The sequence below is a fragment of the Plodia interpunctella genome, chromosome 5 (genome assembly GCF_027563975.2).
Source record: "Plodia interpunctella isolate USDA-ARS_2022_Savannah chromosome 5, ilPloInte3.2, whole genome shotgun sequence".
Lineage (NCBI taxonomy): Eukaryota > Metazoa > Arthropoda > Insecta > Lepidoptera > Pyralidae > Plodia > Plodia interpunctella.
Genome location: NC_071298.1, coordinates 6,853,673 through 6,874,932, shown reverse-complemented (window position 1 = coordinate 6,874,932; position 21,260 = coordinate 6,853,673). Strand labels below are relative to the sequence as shown.

At 34.4% G+C, this 21,260-nt stretch overlaps 1 protein-coding gene across 1 annotated transcript in view; it reads right to left on the bottom strand.

Annotated features, from left to right (window-relative positions):
* The window catches only part of tyn (trynity), a 60,266-nt gene extending 47,629 nt beyond the window's left edge, over positions 1-12,637 (bottom strand). The window contains exon 1 of the mRNA XM_053745553.1: positions 12,443-12,637. The gene's annotated coding sequence lies outside the window, so the exon portion shown is untranslated. The remainder of the gene's footprint in view (positions 1-12,442) is intronic.
* Between the last annotated feature and the right edge of the window lie 8,623 nt (positions 12,638-21,260).

The following is a 21,260-nucleotide window of genomic DNA, read 5'->3' as shown; positions in this document are numbered from 1 at the left end:
AATTGCAATCAATTGTTTTCTGTACCGTGCAATACGCCACAATACGTGCGCGTCTTGTTTTTATTATCGTCTACATTACAATGGCCAATAATGCGGATCGTGATCGAGCACCCTGTGTTCGATCAATGATTGAGACAGGTCGTAACTCCATTAGATAAATCGTTACTCTAGTTCATAAAAGGATATCATACAGGTAAAAATATACATAAGACATAATACTTACACATAAATAAATATAATAAAATTTGTCAAAAAAAATTCCACCCGAATGTAAAAGTTGCATATGTTAAGTTCTACGAACTTCTATGCGCTGGAGATAGGGGCGAAATTGCAATTATAAGTAATACTTTGTGGTTGATGTACTATTGACTCTATTTACGCCTACTTGCAAACAGAATACCGTGTACCTGCAAAAACTATTCGTAATATTGTATTAAATATGACGATAAAAACGTGACAAAACCCCGAGTCGCGGCCAGTCAGATAATTTTTTTTCGCGAATTTCGACTATTTAGTTTTCTTTTTAAATCATTCGCAGCGATTCGCGTTGTTAGGTGTTACCCGCGTGGACAGTAAAAAGCAGTCCGTTAACATTATTTTTGCAAACAACCTAACCACTGCCACGGCTCGATACGCTGTTACACCAATTTTTACGCCTATAATTACAAATTAGAGACTAGATTGGCATCAAATTTGCAAAATTGTTTTTCGCCTAGATAATCCAGCGTAAGTATTAATCTAGGGTACTTTTAGGGTACGTTATATACATTGTTGTTTTTATTTTTGTAATTTGCTAAACCATAGCTCACGTAATCTGTAAATTAGCTGCGCAAAAGAACAATCATTTGCATACGACAACGATGACAAGTACAATATTCACATTTTAATAAGTTTGACTATTGCAATTTAATACTACGCCATTAGCCGTGAAATTTGCATAGAAATCTGTTTTAAAATTGAATTTAAAATTGCGCTGGAGCTGCGCGTAATCGAGCTATCAAAACCGAATTTATTTCTAACAAGGCGCTACGAAATGTCGTAGCCGCGTAGCATCGGCGCATTGATGTCTAATATATGATTGGTGAATAATGTGTTTTCCAAATCTGGCTCTGTACATTTCAAATAAATATTTCTTTACAAAAAGCGTCAATGGCTACAACTTCGCAAAAATATCGTGACTGTCAAAACCTCACTTTTTACTGTCTATCATTCTTCAAGTGTCTGCTATGTATCGTACAATAAGAAATAAGGTAACCCAAATAACTTACAGTCGTTCAATAAGGAAACCGTATTTATTGTATTGGAGATGTTGAAATACTATTTGAAATAAAAACTGTATTGAAAATGCTTTAAAGGTTAAATAATCTGGTACCCTCGTTCTTAGATCTAGTTTTTACTGTTTGTAGCCAGGATAAAAATAACATTTATTTTATTTATTTAAAATGAAGAATATTTCCAGTCTTGTTTCATGTGAAATTATTCTAACCGAGGGCGTATTAAAATCATTGATTGTCCGGACCTGCATAGTCTTTATGTAGACATGTAATGCCACAAAAATGTTTCAAACCTTATAACATTAGGTGAATTAACAATTGATGGTTACCGCACTTTCTCGCAATTTTTCGACTGATTGTTCATTTAGGTAGAAAGTCGAGCTTTCGCGGCGAAAGGGTTAATGGCCTTGTTACTGAAGTTGTCAAAGAATCGATCGACGTGACTTACTGCGATCGTTGACAGCGTGGATAATGGTATATCCGTGGTTATGTCATTGTTCCCGCGGTCTAGGGCCCGCTGGACCTCCACAACTCAGCTCGTCTACAATTTGTTGTAGCGCCCAATTGACGTCTTATCAAAAATCTGGCATCCACTGGACCTTCAAAATATTTTTTTCTTACTTATGATATAATTTAGAATACTTGTTATAAATAAATAATAAAGTTAGGAACGTCTAATGGTGATTAATGATGTTCAATGGGTAATTGTTTTGCCTTTGCGTCAAATCTTAAAGGTAAAACAAGTAATAGATTATAGATTCTTCCCGCGATGCAGTGGGAGCAGAGTAGCGGGAGTAGATCCTGACCAAAGGGCATGAGGGAGGTGGTCGACCGTAGAGCACGACGTCCGCGTACCCACCATTATTATGTCATAAAAAATAATTCTCGATAGAGGCTGAGTCGAGTCGACAAAGAAGCATAGAGCTTTATAGATTTTTTTTTAAATTACTCTCTTATATTATATCTCAAATCATGCAATACATAATATTAAATTTTAGAAAAATACTCTTGTTTACATATTTGTCGTGATTTAAATTCCAATACTTGTAATACAGCAGTTTCGAATGCTGTATTAAACGAGCGTACGTAATTATAAATATTGTGTTTATATACAGTCTCAAATTATATAAATAGTGATTTTATACCGACAAGTTGACAATCCCATTGACAAGGAAACCGAAGGCAAGTCACAGTCTAACGTTAGTCAATCGATTGCTAAAATAAATCGCTTATCAAATCATAATCAAAAGTACGAAGCTGGAGCTGTTAACAATCTTTTGAACGACAAAGTGGTCGACGTCAATCAGTTTACATGCACAAAGAGATAAGACTCTCGTTACTGGACAAAAACAATATGTCAGTATAATCATCGATGCTTAGATTAAGCATCGATGATAAACACAACTGAGATACAAATTAAACAGAGACCAGAAGGATTACCTATTTACTTACTTTCTACATTGTCTCGGTAATGCAAACCAACTTTTTATCTATATATATTCAACGGCGTCACTTAAAGATCAGGCAATTTTTTTGTCACATAAACTACATTATGTATGTTGGACATAGAAACTGTATTTAGTAATTTTTCCTACACTTTGTGTAAAATGTTCTTTGTGTATTATCGTTATTGAATAAAAAAGGTTTTATCTGTGATAATCGGTTAGGCCGAGTACTTTTACAAAAGTATAACGGGAAACGTCGTCAGTTTTTTTTTTTGTTTATTTGATTTGGTCTCACTGGGTCTTGGTCTAGTTATTTGTTATTTATTTCGAGATAAGTCCAATATTTTTATATTTTCGAACTAGAAATATATACTGTGCCAAATGAAATTTCGGAAAATTGTATACCTGTTTAATAAAAACTTTTACCACATCTCATCATAAATGTTGAGTCCGTCACATATCTACAAACAGGAAATGGTTTTATGTATGATTCAATATAATACTTGGTTGGCGAATAAATAATATGAAATAATACTTAGATCATTCAAAGATCATCAAGTATATAGTTGATATCGAGGATTTGTATGAAATAGAATTATATTTCACCCTTAAGAAGAAAAAAATAAGGACAGTGAATGGAGACAAAGCGAGAAAAGTGTTCCGTTTGCATTTAGAAGCGAACTGAAGTTATGACAGTTGCCATAAGCGATCGGATTGCGATGCTCATCTCTTTCATCTCATCTATATTCAGATAAAGACGCGTGCGCACAACATCGAAAATAGTCTTATCTCGGAAATATGATTTATGTTATTTAAATTCGAGGTTTAAAATTTGTAAAAAATAAGGTCAAAATAAGCTTCCAACATTCTTACAAAATCAGCCCTAAATAAATGTTGTAATTGTTAGCAACATTAGCAACCCATGCGACACGGCTGTGTATATGTACACTGTGCAGAATAAAACTATCCTAAAAACCTCATCATAATCTGTTGCCTAAAGAATAAATGAATTTGTAAGCTGCGAAGATGTGATAAGTTGTGATATTGATCTGTGTCTCAATTGTCATTCGATTGTCACCGCCGCACCACTGCACGGCTAACACTCAAACAATATGAATACCAAATGCGACAAATGATGATATTGTTGCTCTATGATAATGATATACTAGAAGATAAAAATGATAATACCTCTCATAATTCAACGTGGATTCATGAGCCAGATGACATCATATTTTATGTTACCGTTGGTTTTTTTCGTTTTTTTATAATATTGAAATGTTTTTGAGTTTGAGACTGTTCTTTGACTTAACGAAGAAGCGCTGGATACAAATACGTACAGTATACAAATTCAGCCTAGTTACATATACGCACAGCTAACTGTACAATACTAAGGTTAGCTTGCACCCGTCAACTTTGACGTTAACTTTAACCTGCGCCGCCGTTGCCGATAAGACAATTTTACTTTGCGTTGTTCTGCACAGGTTGTAAGGTTAAAATCAACGTCAAAGTTGACTTGTGCAGATTTGTACATATATTTAATTTATTTGCATATAAAACACTTAGTTTTACATGTAAACTTGACCAACAAGTCACGGTCGGTCGAATCGTCACAAGTGACCAGATTCGGGTCGTCAGACGGCGGCTGGTCGTCAGCACGGTTCTCAGGAGACGCTGACGCCGTGTGAGCGTCACACTACTCCACTTTGAGTGAAACCCGGCACAATAGTTATGTCAGGCTTGCATTGTTGCAATCAGTCGAAAAATAGCAAGGCATATGTTTTTGTAGCTTACCTACGTATTTTATAGTATTTTCCGTGTTCATACATATTAAAACACATACCAGTAACTGAGTAGCTCGCTGTCATATTTATAGTAAAATACCTATCTTAAAATATATTCGTAAAATTTAAATTCATTTACACCAATTGGTCATGAGGTACGGTATTGCCTTGTAGAAACCATCAATATCACCATTATTTGTATTCACTATGCATATAAATTGGTAATGTTTGAGTGGTCTACTTTCATGTTGATTAAATTCAATCTCACGAAGTTATCAACAGCAACTGTGCAAATTATTGGTTCACTGGTTGTTGGATGTACAGAGACGTGGTATCGCGTGCACTTTCTCGTTTATTCATCACTTTAGTAGGTCGCGGCTCGCGGTGGCTGTGAGCGACGTGCACTCACAAATTAAACTTACTACAGATGAATTGCTTCATATTAAGATACCCCGCTCGATATACATTTGGCAGTCACCATATTAGGTCGATTAATAAGAAAATACCTTTATATAAAGTCGAGAATGCAATCGTTCTTCGTAAGTATTGTATTCATTTGTTACACACAAATAACTGCCAAAATAAGTTATCTTTATGTACTGACACTATTTTAAGATGTGGAGAAGCAAGCACGCGCACTGGGCTGCTGTGGCAAATCCATTACATCTCACAATACACTACTAATATTTTCCATCTACGTGATCCGAACTGTCAGTGAAAGTTACATTTTAGGTTTTTGTCAAATGAAACAACCGTTATTCATTCGTAGAAAACTTGCATTGCGGTTGAAGGACACACCTACGCTCGCGTTTACGTTACTCCCATACGAATCAAATGGAATGTGGAAAATTTGGTGTAACTGTTCTTGTGTCGGCCCAATGAGATGCACACGATAGTGACTCGCTCACGGCGGCAGCTGATGTCGTGATTACATCGGATCGGACGAGTTACAGAAATAAATGTACTTGTGCGTCAAGTTTACCCTGGCGATTATGACAAGACCAATCCGACAGGATCTAACTATACCTGCGTCGCTAAGCCTGTTGAGTCACCTCGTCTAATTATATTTTCTTCGAGGTTTTTTCTTTGGTTTCATGCCGTGTACCCAATAATAAAATTAATCACATACATATATGTCAGTCTTAACAACAGGATTGATATTTTTAGTTAACTACCTGTTCAAATTAATTGTAAGTTTGTACTAGAGAGTAAATTTATATAATAACAAAGTAAGAAGTTATGTTTCGATATGAAGATTTTTACATATTTTCTCAGTACTTAAATAAGCTTAAATAATATGTTGACCATTAAATCTCATGTATTTGTTAGTAACGTCTAGCTAGCAACTTTTAACATTATATCTTTTTCAAATTACAACCGGATGCTTTATCAATAAGAGGTAACAAGCGTTTAGACTTTAAAAAATAAGCAAATTGGCCTTGTTACCGTTCTTATCTACAGCTTCCGCACCGCCCGTTTAGTCGTATAAGCATCAACACCGGTTCTAAACCAGTTGATGATGCATCATTAAAAATGTTAATCACTTGCCTTTTGGAATGCTTTTGAATGAATCGACATCACATCATGTGCAGGAAATCATTTACTATCACAAAAAAATACCATTGTTACCCGGCAATGGTATTTCCATCTTTTAACCACAGATCATTAGAATTTACAAATGACACTGAAAAGAGCGCCAAAACGCTACTCACTATCAATAACAAGCGATAAGCCACTGGACAATCGCATAATGGAGATATGTTATTAGATATAACTGTACAACAATCGTGTAATGAGGCACGGCAAATCTCAAATAAAATGTGAGACATTACGGAATTGTGAGCGGTTGTGGGTCGAAGCTGGAGGGCAGTGGGTCGAGGAAAGTAGTGGGGCTGTACGTGCTATACGTGAACTGAGCAACGCAATTACATGGACGTGCCGCCACATTTACTAACGATTTAGAAATCGCATGTGATACACGCCACCTTCACATTAAGTTAATGAAATTTATTTTTTGAAGATTAAGAATATCCAAATATTACTGCAAGTCTAGTTGTTGATTATAATTGTGTGTGAAATGAAGAAAGCAATCGAAACTGCTCCATGGCTATTGCCAAAAAAGTCGTTGCATATATTATATTCATCGTTTAACAACCAGAGATTTATTTCTTATTCGTACAGAAATAACAAATTAAAAATAATATCCAAAATAATGGCTACCATTGAAATGAGTGTTTTTTTTTTTTTAAAGAGCAGGATTATGAAACTAAGGGCTCGAATCACGCAAAATTGTTTGGACTCAGGTTGTCTTTTCTTAGATCTGTCTAGTATTTTTTTATGATATCTAAATTTCGTTTGAAAAGTATGTAAATCGGGTAATTATTTTATAAAAATCTCACTACGTTTAAAATAGTAGGCAAAATAGAACGATGAATTCTAAACATTCTACACAGTGACTGTGTGACAGGCGCAAGTACAGTGAAGTAGGCACGGCACACACACTTCAAGTAACATAACGAACAAAGTGGAAATCATTTCACTACAGTACATACATGAATGTGTTTTAAATACCTATATCACCATCACAACAATGAGCTTTTTTTGCAAATTTAACAAAGAACCACAAGCTTCCTTCTGCCACACTACGTATTTGAGATACAATTGGCTACTTGACTGGGTAAAAAAATAAATACCTAAAGGGATTTAAATAACCAAATACAATAATTAAATATCATTTTAATTGTTCAATTTTATTAATTATGTAATTTACTATTTTTAAGTCTCATTAAAATAGGAATGTATTTCGACTCCAAAAATCGTGACGTTATAACAAATTACTGTTATACAATTTTCTTTTTTTTTTTGACATTAGAAAAAGTACATTTCACTACATATTATGCAACTAACTAAATAAGTATGGGGGGTTATTTTCCGAGGATAGTTCTATGAAAAATTAAATTTTATTCAACTTTAGCAGAATGAGTGTAATTTTTATAAATTCTGTAATGAGTAAATAAAATAGGTACTAGTTATAGTGTCATTCATATTGTAATTTATAACTTCTTAACGAGCTTTCAGATCCTTTTTCTAATTTAAATGTCAAGAAGAGGAACTAGATAATTAAACTGGAACTATAAATCCTGACATAGCTAACTCATGTTGATGCGTATAGTAACGGATATAAGCTATAAGCGATTAATTGTAATTATACTGGTGTGAAATAATTAAAATACTTACACTGGTTATATAAAACATTGATTAATATTCCATGATATGTAATGGGAAAAGAGGATAATGAATTTCAATAGTTATAAAATAAAAAGTAGCCCTTCATATTAAAACTACTTTCCGAAAAGAATCTTTACACAATATAATATCAATGCTTATTTAATATCAATTATATAAAAAAATACTAGTTGATCTATTTTGACTAACTTTTTTCTGAAATAATAACAAAAATCAAAGCTTTCTTCATAGTCGTATTCATAGAAATCAGAAATATATCTGTCTTGCCTTTTCATACCTAGATAGCTGTCAGAGTGTTACGCTTTTCAATTTAAAAAGAAAAAACTAAAAAATCTCTACAATAAATAATAGGTTATATTTAAATAGCTTCAAGCGGCATCAAATTGGTTTGGACACACGTGTTACATTAACAAGACGTGTTGTTAAACATGCCTGCACAACTCACATTTTTTGCCGTTGAAGAATCTATCATTGTCACTATCATACTCGTATTTAATTATCCTGGTGGGTTATATGGTATTTTTTATAAAATAGTGATCATATAAAATTAATGGTAAAAAATTCGTGAGCGGCGAACCACTGAAAGTCTAGACACTACTAGTACTAGTACTGAAAGAAAAAAATTCTTCTTAAAATTAGTAATTCCTATTCATAATGAGACCTTGAAAAGTTAATATGTAAAACGGTTAAAAAACAAAAAAGTAATAACTATAGTATTTAAAAATTCATCTAAAAGTTTATAAACCCGTGTTTTCTAGAAGTCACGATCAAGTCACGATCTCATTTTATTGTATCCTGATATATGAGTGATATCATTTCTTCCAAGGAAGATGGACGTCAGGCCGGTTGGAAAATCATTGCCGAATCTTCAAAATTAAGGTTATTTTTTTCGCTGACCCGGGCTTCAGGTCTGTGAATTGAAAAGAAGTGTGAACAAAAGTAACGCATCTAAGAGTAATTGATTTATATAACTTCATGGGTGCAAACTATGGGTACAAACGTGTGTAAAGTGGATCGATCAGTGATTTGGTCGTCCTCCGGTCAAGGTCGCGTGCACCTCGCGAAATAACTGGTTTTGCGCCCACGCATGAGTTTATCATAGTCGCGTTTTTTTGCCATACTTGCGTAACAAAGGTTATTGACTGAAATATATTAGTTACTTATTTCCATTGTTTCATATTATCATGTTGTTTTCAAATGAGTTTTATTTAATTTACTAACTTCCGGTTTCCTGTTTACTATTTGAAAATGAAAAAATGATATCTTAGATATTTTTACCTTTTAATTTACTAAAAATGATAATGATAGGTTCTCTGTTTGTGTAACTCGTGTGAGTGACGCACTGTTTCATTCTGCTTGATATATGATATATTATGGGTTCAAAGTAACTGCAAAAAGTCTGCTATTAATGCTATAAATAAATCAAGACTCGATTCAGGTTAATTTTAGTTAAATGCCGGAAGTTCTTCAGATTTGTAGATAGTTTGCGTGATTTTAAACAATAGCTGCCTTTATTTAATTATCCAAGATTGAAAACTACTATTCGTGAGTCAGGTTGATATACAAACTCTGTGGATTGGAACCTGGGTCCTTTTGATCTCAGTCAGACAGTCTGCTTAGTTAATGGGTTATTGATTTCAAAAACAGACAACCGGCCTCACCACAGCCTATGGGTCTGTAACACTAGGCATGTCACACACGGGTTGCCCACTTTGTGCCCTAGGGTCTTCTTCTAGGGTCTTATTTGAAATATAACTGCAATAATCTTATTTGAATACTGCCAGTAGAAACAGAGCAAGTTATTAAAATAGCCTGCATCCTGTACGTGGAACGTGCAACCTGTTTGAAACGACTCTTAGATGTCGCGCTAGGATGAATATAATCTCCCCGTTACATAGCACTAACACCCTCAATGATATGAAGAATATGCCTTTAGTTCAATGTCCCATTCAAAAACGTCCAGCTTTCATAATGTATCATGTCGACAGTTATACATTTGGCAGAAGACACATCGATAAGGAAGTCAATGTAGCTCCTGCCAAGTGACATCATTTTTAAATCTTATAATTTACCTTCTCGAACAGATGTCTGTAAAGAAGTATTAATCTATTATACTCCTAGGTGTTGGTATAGGTACATCATTGGTGATCTTTCTTCTGCTAAATATCTTAATTGACTTACTTAATGATAAATACATTCTGAAAATTTTACGTTTGGCGAATTGGACATTTTATAGATTTTTCCAGTAAATTATCCTGTCCTATTTATTGCACGATCCGATTTCTAAAGAGTAGAAAATGTTAAAATTATTTAATCCTATCAATCATTGTTTATATCTGAAATCAGTCGACCGATTTACAATTTACTTGAATGGTTAAGTAAATCGGTTCTAACAAGGCGGTTCTGATAAAGTTAAATAAAGTATGTATTACAATACAATAAAAAAAAAACTTTACACAGCTTTGCGTTATACTAGGCCGTACAAGAAAATTCTTATGTTGAACAGATGAGTTTTGCAACTTCCGGTTAATCTCAATTAAATGGCAAAAGTAATTCCGTATAAGAATAAATGTTTGCCTTTGGTATTTAAATGAGACTTTTTGCAAAAAACTGGCTAATGTACTACCTATTGAAGATGTTTACACGTGTTTTTCTTATTAACGATTGTAATGCGAATCTTAAATGACGTATAAATCATATTTATTATTGTCCTGACAAATTACATTTTCTGCTCTATTACTGCGTATAAATAATTTGTAACCAATTTAGTTGACGCAAAAACAACCCGTCAGTATCCCAAGTGCACGTAATGGTAATACTGTATGGGAGCGAGCCTCCTTGGTAATCCACGGTAATGACGGTAATCATTTTACCATCGGTCCACCAATCACCCATGGACCCACGCTTGCACCTCGCTATGGTACACTCTAGTACAGCATATTAAGCGTACAGAGTAGCACATCTTTCCGACATTTTCCCATTTTTACATGGGGTTGGCGCAAAATGTTCACATGGATTCACTTTAAAATTATAGCATTTATTAGGGAAACTTTGTAAAAATACATACAAAGCTTTTACCCGAATAGGAGCTGTTCGAGTAATGGCTTTGTATGCCTGCGGTATTCATGCCTTGTTTGATTTATTTTATTTATTATGAAACAAATGTCCTAATACGATTATAATACTTAAATAGCACTATTTTTGTTTATTTATTTATTTTACCAAAAGAATTCAACTTCTGTTAACTTATTATTTTGTCAATATAGATAAAAGACACCTTGTGTATATAATTTAGTAATAGCAGCCTTATTTAATGGATTAGCTACGTCCAATGATCCGCGACGCAGACCATGGCTTTTGATGTACGAACTAATTACAATTTTCTTTGTTGATGGCTTGCCAAGAATATTTGATATCGCTGTTACTTGAATATCACTATGAAAACAAAGTCGCCCTCTACGTCTATCTGTTTCTAAGCTTTCATACCACGCAACGAATTTTGATGAAGTATGCACTGTTACTTAGGTAATTTATTCACGAAGGTTTATAGTTTTAGTATTCCCGAGTTTTTAACAAATCATTGTACTGCTTGAAAAATTAAAGTGCACGCGTCTCCTCTTCAATTAAGTATGTGCACATACATGGAAACAGTTTTTATTATATTTATAATAATAACAAATATAAGTAGTAAATAATCATGATATGCAACCTTGAGTTCTTTATTTATTTATATAAAAGGTGTCAATAAACTGCACTGATTTTTTTCATTCCTCCACCTAGATTCCCGACTGCTCCGACCCAACCAAGCGATAAAATTGGGTGATTAGAGACGCACCGATGGCTACCCCTAAGCATTTATTCTATGTAGAAAATAATCACCTATGTCGTCTTATATACATCAATGAAATAAGCTTAAAACAGGCGAATAATAGTTTATCTGCTAATTTATTTATTTTTATTATCTTGATGTGCGTATATAGATTGGCTACATAAGCCACATGCGAGAACACCAGAGACTTCGAAATCGTTGAAGTTGTCGCCATGACCGAAATCGGTGGGACCTCATCATCATATAGATAAAATTGATACGTTTAATATAAGGCGCCACACTTGTAAAATGTGTATTGTTTATCCTTCTTTGAATTTTAAATGAAGTAATGAATTCTTTTTTTTCTGTGGCTACTTATTGCCGCAAGCAAAGCCGCAAGCAATAGATACATTACATTGATATAAATGTAGGTAACGTAGAAGTCCAAATAAGACAGTGTAGTCACTTTAATTTTCCATTACTTATTTTAATACCGTGCGCTCCCTAATACTTTTTCACAAAGAGAAAAAAAAGTTAATTATTATTTTTTACAAACTTAAATTATTGCTATAATCATTATATTAAAAAGTAAAAGAACAATAATTGCTTTTTCACTTTTTATTACAAACAATCATTTTTTGAGAACTGGTTTGACGCAAAGTTTGAACTTTAACACTATATATTTAAACACCTTATCCATTCAGCTGATTTTAATGAAATTCAGTACTGTTGAAGTTGGAGATAAACTTTAATGGGAGCGGAACGCCGTGTAATGATTATACATCCTATCTAGATTATGTAAATACTGTGACAAGAAAACACCGCCAAAAATACTAACATTAAATAAATATAACAACCCTTTAAATTAAGTATACAATATTCATATACCTGAGTCGTACAGGAACTTTGTCGCTTTAAACTGTCACGTGATAATGTTCAAAGAGTTTTCACAACTGAACTGTGTCCCAGTGATACAAGCGAGCACTCGACCCGAACGATTGTACCGGCGAGCGAAAGAACCGGCGCGAACACGGACGCAGCAACAGACACACAGACACCGGCCGCGTCTCAAACGGAATGAAATGGTGAAGATGGAACCACGGTCTTTTATAGACGTGACCGTAACCTGACGCCGGATAACGGAGTCGCGCCGGACGCAAAGCCTCGCGATAATGAACTTTCTTCCAAGGTCGGAAGAAGCATATTGCCTCTGATCTGAATCCCCTTCTTGCTGTAACAGATAGAATTTTCAATAAAGCGCCTGGAGCTGAACACTGCAATTTACCGACGTTCTAAGACCCTTGGTGCCTAAACACAACGACGTGACAAGGGTCTGGCAATGTCTCGTAGAGATAAAGTTGTCGATTAGAAATCTTTGTCCTTATATGTTTTATCATCACCGTAGTACTATTTTTATTGGTACAGACCTCGTCTCAGTATTTACTAAAAAAACCGCCACTTGACTCCTTCTTGTCATATCACAGGCACATATCATCCTTGTCGACATTAAGCCAGCATTTCTTGAATTTGCCCCTTCTACCAGGGTCAGGCGGAAGCGACATAGCCTATTGCTATCAGTACAGACCCACCAGTCTTTAAATTATATTCCTTTTCATTTTTAGGGCCTGTATTAATTGCATAAGAAATAGAAGTATGAACGTAATAACAAAATACAATGAACATGTCTAAAACAATAATTCCCTTATGAGTCTTATTTCCTTGCATGACAACAACGTTCCTTGCAACATTATGCATGACTGACCCTTCTTTATTGTCATCATTTTGCATATGAGTTTAAAATAGAAGAAGTTAAATAACTCTATAATAGGTACTTTACCGAATTAGAAAATTATAAGATAATAATAATTAGAGATAATAATACATATTATAATATTTTTACAAGGTTATATGGTACACCGATTAACATTTCTACATATTTTTTTGTAATGCAATAAATTATTGAATTAAAAAGTAAATATGTTGTAAGTATTTTTAAACATATCAAATCATCTTAATTTATTAATAAACCCGCTTAATGTGGCTTTCGAGTTTCGCAACTTCTGGCTCTATCTACCCCGTAAGAGAAAAAGACTTGATACTGTATGTATAAAATCAACTACTTATTTCTCACTAACTTTTTAGCTGCAGATTGTAATTCATTGCGACAATTGAATACATGCGAAACACCGAAAAAACAAAACATATTTTCAGCAGTTGATGTGTTTGTACGATTTGCCAAGAAAATCAGTTGTACTCGTAGCACATATGAACATGGAGCTTAATGCGAACGAGAAATGAAACGAATGCGGAACACTAGTAGCCACATTATGTGGGAAACTGTTTGCTTTCTTTGAGAATTAAAATGGCGCCGACGGGGTTAATGTTACTGTGAAGTAATTAAATGAGACATGTTTTTGTCGCCCCGTTCTATTTATAAAACAAAAATTTATGAGTCCGTATTACCTACTTCCCATTAAAATGTTTTTGTTTATATTGTTAAATGTTTAGCTTTACTGAATAACTGGTACGGCCACGTCTTGCGCAAACCGGCAAATTACGAACGGAACTAATGCCTGGCTTCCGTTCCTCTGGTCCAGATCAAACTTAAAATATTTTTTTCTGATGTCGTCAGTAATAATACGAATATCCAGACATTTAAGGATGTTGAATACCATACGAATTGGAGAAGAAAAGTAGGAAAGTGACGAACACGGCTGATAAAGTAACCGGGAATGCCCTTATACGTATTCGCGAATAGGCCATGAAAGACTTCTAAAAATATTATTATAATAGTCATATTCATGTACTAGCTGCTTACACACTATTACATGTGTAATTATTTAAAAAAATACTTCTTTATGTAGATTACTACATAAAGAAGTATTTTTCATGGCATTAGCCATCTACTTTATTAAGCACCATTGACTATCAGACTGTTTGACCAAACCCTACAGGAATGGCGTACCTTCGGGAATAAGTATGTGTGTTACTAGGTATCAGCTAGCTCAAAACCAAATTCGATAAAATTTGGCTGAACCATTTGAGCGTGAAGAAGTCACAAACATGAACGAAGTGAATGAACACGAAGTATTAAAAAGGAGAGAGTTAGTGAATAAAAACTCTCGCCTTTTTAATATTAGTGGGATAATTAACGGTGCAAGTCTTATTTATTAGATAGAACATATTCGTGATTTTCCTTACACCGATATCGGAGGTAATCAAGTGTGTCGATATGTGGGGCAAAAACGTGCGAACGCGTATCGCGGGATCGCGGACGCAACGCAATCTAGCTGCGATTTGTTCATTTACCACTACTCCAACTAGTGGTGAACTAATCATACCGTACTCCACACTCTTAGAGATATCACCACTACATTCCAAGAAAGTGTCTGGTGTCAATCAAATCAAAGTCCTCTTCCGCGTCTGTCTGTTTATTCGCGATAAACTCAAAAACTACGGCACGGATTTTCATGCGCTTTTCACCAATAGATAGTGCGATTCCTGAGGAAGGAGTAGGTCTATATTTTATTATGTTTTTACCCGAGCGAAGCCGGGACAGGTCGCTAGTATGAGATAACTCAGAATGTTATGTAAAAACTGTCTGGGAAGGTCATGTGTAATTTCTGAATGACTATGAAAGAGGTTTGACCTGAACCATCGCAACATTCATACTTGAAGCGCTCAGTTCAAAAAAGATTACGTTCAATATTTCATACAGAATAAAAAACTTCTATCAAAAATTATAAAGAGGGGATTAGTTTTTTAGATTATGCTTTTTTACACCTTATTAGCAAATTACTGCCACTATAAAAACAAGGTTTGATTTACTATACCACTGGTTTTTATTAATCATGCTTCATGTGGTTTTGCAAAAGGAGGTTTAGGCCAGCTGAGCGATTCTGTTACAGTCTATAAATTAAGTTTAATTTTTTTTATCAAATTTAAATTAAATATAATATGCCATACATTTTTGTCAATTATTTATATTTGTAATTCATATTTAGAGTCAACAACAAAACTCAAAACTTAAAAACAAATTAATACAAAAAAATACAATTATTAATAAGTAGGTCTCAACTCACCAGCGCTGTTGCAACATGCCCAAAAGACTAGCCGCATTTCCTATTTGTTGGCAGCTCCTTCAAAGCCCTTTGTGCATGGGATACGTAGTTCAGTCTTCTTTTTAAATAAATTCAAAAGCTGACGTGCTCACATGACATGAGAGTCATCGTTTTCACCCCAAAAGTCTCAATTTTTTTTAATTTTATATCATAACTAGCTGTTGCCCAAGGCAACATTTTACCCCGGGTCATTAACTATATCTAATCCAAAATCCAACAAACCCGGCCCAGCAGCTATGAAAGCGTACAGACAGACACAAAGACAGACTTTCGCATCATTAATTTAGTATGTATGGATAGGTTACCCAATTCGAAAAACCAAAAAACACAATTGCAGAATGAGACAGATGTCGATACATACAGCAGTGAAAGTTAATGTTGATTCGCAATGGTACTCATTATCAGCGATGAAAATCTTAAATTACTCTGTACAGGCGCACACCACATGTGCTCATATTTCATATGCTTCTAATAGTTGTAACTTTGTTTACTTCTATTTTTGTAATAAATATTATGAATATCGAGTAAATGAACATTTCCTCCGGGCCTACCCTTAGTTAAATACCCTTGTATTTTATTTATCCCGATGGGTGGTTCCCATAAATGTCATATGAAGCGACTAAGGGAAAAAAGCTGATAAGCAAGAACATTAATTTAAATTTAACAGACGACTCGAATGTTAACATTTTTTACGTTGGACTATTGGGCGTCACAGCCAAGAACGTAAACAGAAGATGATCGTCGTTAAGTAATAAACAATGCAAAAAATCGTAGATATACATAAGAAGATAAAACTTAACCACTGAAATAGAGAAATTTTTATATAGCACATACCATCATTTCTACAATTAGCATCTATCATTCTCGTTAAAAAACTAACCACATGGTGTAACGGCAAATAATATATTTTGTTTAAGCGACTGAGAGTAAGTCGCATTAAGTGCAATATCAGTTTTTTGGTCGTGTCGGCCGAGAGAGTCATTTTCCGAATGATTTTAATGCACGCGATGTGGGTTATTGTGTTAATGTTGTAGCACTTAATCCATTACGTTACGATACGTGTGTGAACTACTGGCTCGTCCAACATTGCCGTCGATGACTTCACAAAACTATTCTCTCAGCCTTTGAACTGTCAAATAAGAAGTTTGAATTCTTTTCTCGTCACAGGAAATTATACCTTCCAAATTATTTTTCACGTGTTATGTAGCGGTATTTTATTTCACGAGTTTAAAGGTATCATATTTTTATGTTTAACTGATTGATCTATGAATTTAAATTGAATTAAGTCCGTAATTTACAATTTACTTATAAACATTTATTTTCAGTATGACCTCCTCTCATCTATTCATGTTGCTGTGCCCGCCAGGGTCCATAAATATGTACTTTTTATATAATTTTTGACACCATGTCAAATTTATGGTATGCAATAAAAACATTGAGTATTGAGTATGTCAAAGAAATGCTGGAAAAATCCACACACAGACTAAGTTTTAGGCAGACTTGCCGTTTCCCGCAGGATATGTCATACAACTTTCACCCCCATTTCTGATCTCTGAATGTAGAAATTTGAATGAAAATATTTGTTGCTCGCATTTGTTTCAACTCGAGTCTTTAATCTATAAGTATACCAAATTTAATCAAAATCAGTTTAGACTTTCGCATTTATAATATTAGTGTAGATACTGTAGATACAATCGATGAACACGTTTCGCGTTCTGCCTACTTGTTTAGTTATTGCTACTTAACGTATCTATTTCATTTTGGTTTTGCACCATTTTTTGGACTGAGTTGCTGTTTTTACGCCCGTATTCGTGTGTCCAAGAACTGGGTCGCTGGTCCAAACATTGATTGTAATACGTAGCACTTTTACTTCTTAGAGAGTTCGACTTAACATAAGCATCAACTAATGCATCACAGTCATAAGTCATAAGTGCTTTGTAGCAATTAGAATTTATTTTGAGCAACAATTTGAATGTTTTAATTGAATGAATGAACTACATAGTTTTACTCAATGTAGGTAGTTGATAGGGAAATTACCTAGAAGATGATAGAGAAGATATAAATAATTGCAATTTCTTGGTTAGATACTGTAGTACATAGGTCGAGTTTACTGCATTATACATATTATGTTAAATTGTGTGTATAAATGCCCTCGATGCAGTGATCATTAATAACTTTTACATACTGTCGGCAAACTAAGACAGATGTCGACGCGAAGGAACGCACAATTGCATATATGTACGTAAACTTTTTTTACCTCAAGAAAAATCCAGCAATGTACGTTGTAACGGCCCAACTTCTACGAACTGCACCGATAGTATATATAGCCAGCATTAAAGGTGCAGCAGATGTAAGGTGAATATTGGTATTCCAGTTGCATGCAGACGCAGATGGCGAGAGTGCTGCAGCAGCACTGCGTTGCGCGTGCGCAGCCTAATCGTCGCGTAACGGTGGCGAACTGTACAGAGCGCCATGGACCGCGGCCGCGTGCTAAATTTGCCGAAACACCGCGATCTCTAGCGGGAAAATCTCAAATCACTTTAATTCGTGTCGATGCCCGCCTATAACTGAAAAAAGTCAATTATACAAAAAAGTCAAGATCGCCGCAAGAACCTAATCTTCGGTTTCAATAAAAATGACAATATTAATGTGTAAATAGTATATGATGGGAGTCAATGATTTTAGGGCAATAAAAATTCGCCCGTAGCTTCAATACATAATTATGTTAAACCACTTAGTAACATTCCAGAAATAGAGACATGTTTCTGGTACAGTACAATACTCAAACGAAATGACTACCTCGCGGTGGCAAAGGTCAACTATTTACTTTCTATCGATGCTGTTCAGAGTTTTCCAAAGAAATACAAGAATGAGGCGCGTGTCTAGACATGCAATGCATGTAAAAACTGTGCTAAGCCTAATTTTAAGCTAGTTTTCTAACGATATAATATGACGGTTACTTTATAGTGTTTATTTTATATTTTTATAGAACAGTTTTATTTCCTTAGTTTTTAATTTTCCATGATATTCCTGTTCATTATGGTTCATCAACAATCATAGCGCATAAAAATGCCTTTACACGTTAGTATATATTGTCATGGCTAAATATCCCTAGGGGCAATTCCCTTGGGATTGACTTCACATGGCAATTCAATGTAAAATATCTTATATCGCGTGACAACATACGAAGCAAACTAGTACCGCAACAACGAATTGAAAAGCATGTAAACCTCTTACGTAGGCTTCGATTCAATCACGTCACGCCATCGCTCCATTACGGTACTAACCAGATATTTATGCTTATCACTAAAGCAACAGAAAAACGGCGAAGTCAATAGAATATGATTTTCTTCGTAGAACGGAGACTGCATGATCTACGTCAGTCTAATGAACAACAAAGGTGGGATCGCATCCGATAACGCGTGCTTCCCAACATAAACGACTCACGGTGTGCTTTATCTGACGAGATGATTTAGTAATTATTATTATGCAATCCGATGTTTGTTTTTCATATCAAGATTTCTTGTTATTTATGTCTAATAAGGTTACTTATAACTTCGTCACGATTCATCCATCTATTTATGAATGAAATCAAAACCAATAATATTTTTATCGTGCTGATTTTGTTGCCGTTATCTTTTATACTTATTTATGTTTATGTATAATCGAAATATTGAATTCGTCGGAAGATTCACAATAAATTGGTAATGAGTATAAATGATAAAATAAATATAACGAAACTAATCCTATTAGTACCTACTATTACTCACATTAAATATTCTGCACGGTTTGGTTGTCATATAGTTTTCAAAAAAAGGTGGAAAAATCTATGTAAAACTACAATTATTAATACAACTCCTCAAAAGTAAATAAATAAATAAAAATAAATATATTAGGACAAATCACACAGATTGAGCTAGCCCCAAAGTAAGTTTTGAGACTTGTGATATGGGATACTAACTCAACGGTACTATATTTTATAACAAATACATATATAGATAAACATCCAAGACCTGAGCCAATCAGAAAAAGATCATTTTCCATCATGATCCGACCGGGAATCGAATCCGGGACCTCTCGGTTCAGAGGCAAGCACTTTACCACTGCGCCACCGAGGTCGTCAAATACGTTAATGTATACACTAACGCTGGCCCTAATCCTATGACACTGAAAAAATCATTACTAAAATGTTACATTATTAATTTGCAGCGCTAATAAAAATATTAATGGTTTGAAATCCCTCAAGTTTATTACCAGAGTGTATGGTTAAGCTGTCGACTCTTGCCACTCCAATTTCTAAACTTTAAACTTAATTCTTCGTCACGTTCATACTTAACGGTTTATTATAATTAAGTATTAAGTACCCATTAACTCTTCGCTTTGCTCTTCTTGTTATTTTTAATTAGTAAGTCAGTCAGACTCAGATAAATATTTACCCCAAAGATTTATCAATTACAACTGAGTAATTTATCATTTGAATATGCCAACGTCATTATACTATCTTAAGGAATGTATCTTAAGGAATATATTCCTTTTCCAACAATAAATACCGCCATTTTGCCGTCGTAAAATAATAAAATGAAGATCATATATGAAAAATACCGATCCTACAATGTTTGATGACGGTCGCAAAATACTACTCATTCCGACTTTTATGTTATTTATGTACTTGAACCTCATTAGGGTAACCTGTTCAATTAGTTTACTTATGTTTTTCAAAATAAGTTCTGTGTTTGACTTATACAGCTCATAACAGAGATAAATATTAGCTATGAAAATAACAAAATGGGATATTGGATTGCAATTAGTACCTACGTAACATGCCTTGTTTTGCCCATTTTGAAGGGTAGACTAAACCTCGCAAACCAATCGAATTCTAAAAAGGATACATAGTAGTTAGTCTAGCCTTACTTTTATTTTTTCTTAGACAAAGTGCCACCAATTTGGGTCACCAAGTGGCAAAATGCCGAATGAAATGTTTGTTTAATTAACGCGTTAGAAGAGTGAAAGTTTTAATGCCATGGAATCTTCTCAAGATAACTATTATCTCATTGAGAACAGCGCCGTTAGACAATAGTTAGTAGGTATTAAAAGTAGTTTAAATAGTTGATTATACTCTCCTGTCAAACATCAAAATATAAATCCGCTGATGTGATGATTACAGGCTTACAGCGATAGACCGTGCTCTTAAAACAAATATCGAATTATCCTACTTTCGATAAATATAAGGTAGCATTTCCTAGTCATCGTGAACAACATTATTTCCAAACAACTTTTACCCACAACTTCGCTGCGCGGAAATCACAAATGTCACTTAGTGAAATAATAATGTAATCCCACTTGAAGTGTATTTTTTCGGCTTAACATAGCCTATTTACTATCGCTAGCCCCAGCTTTGTGCCAAATTTCACCAGAATCTATTCGCTAGCTAAATTTCACGTGCAAACACAAAATTCTAAAAATAAACGCTACGAATGCGAAGTTCCCATTTTTGCCTACAACACAAGATAAAAGTTGTAAAATAAGCAAAAACAAGTATTTTGTATCAATGTCATTTTGCCACAAGCTTTTATCGTCGCCAGACA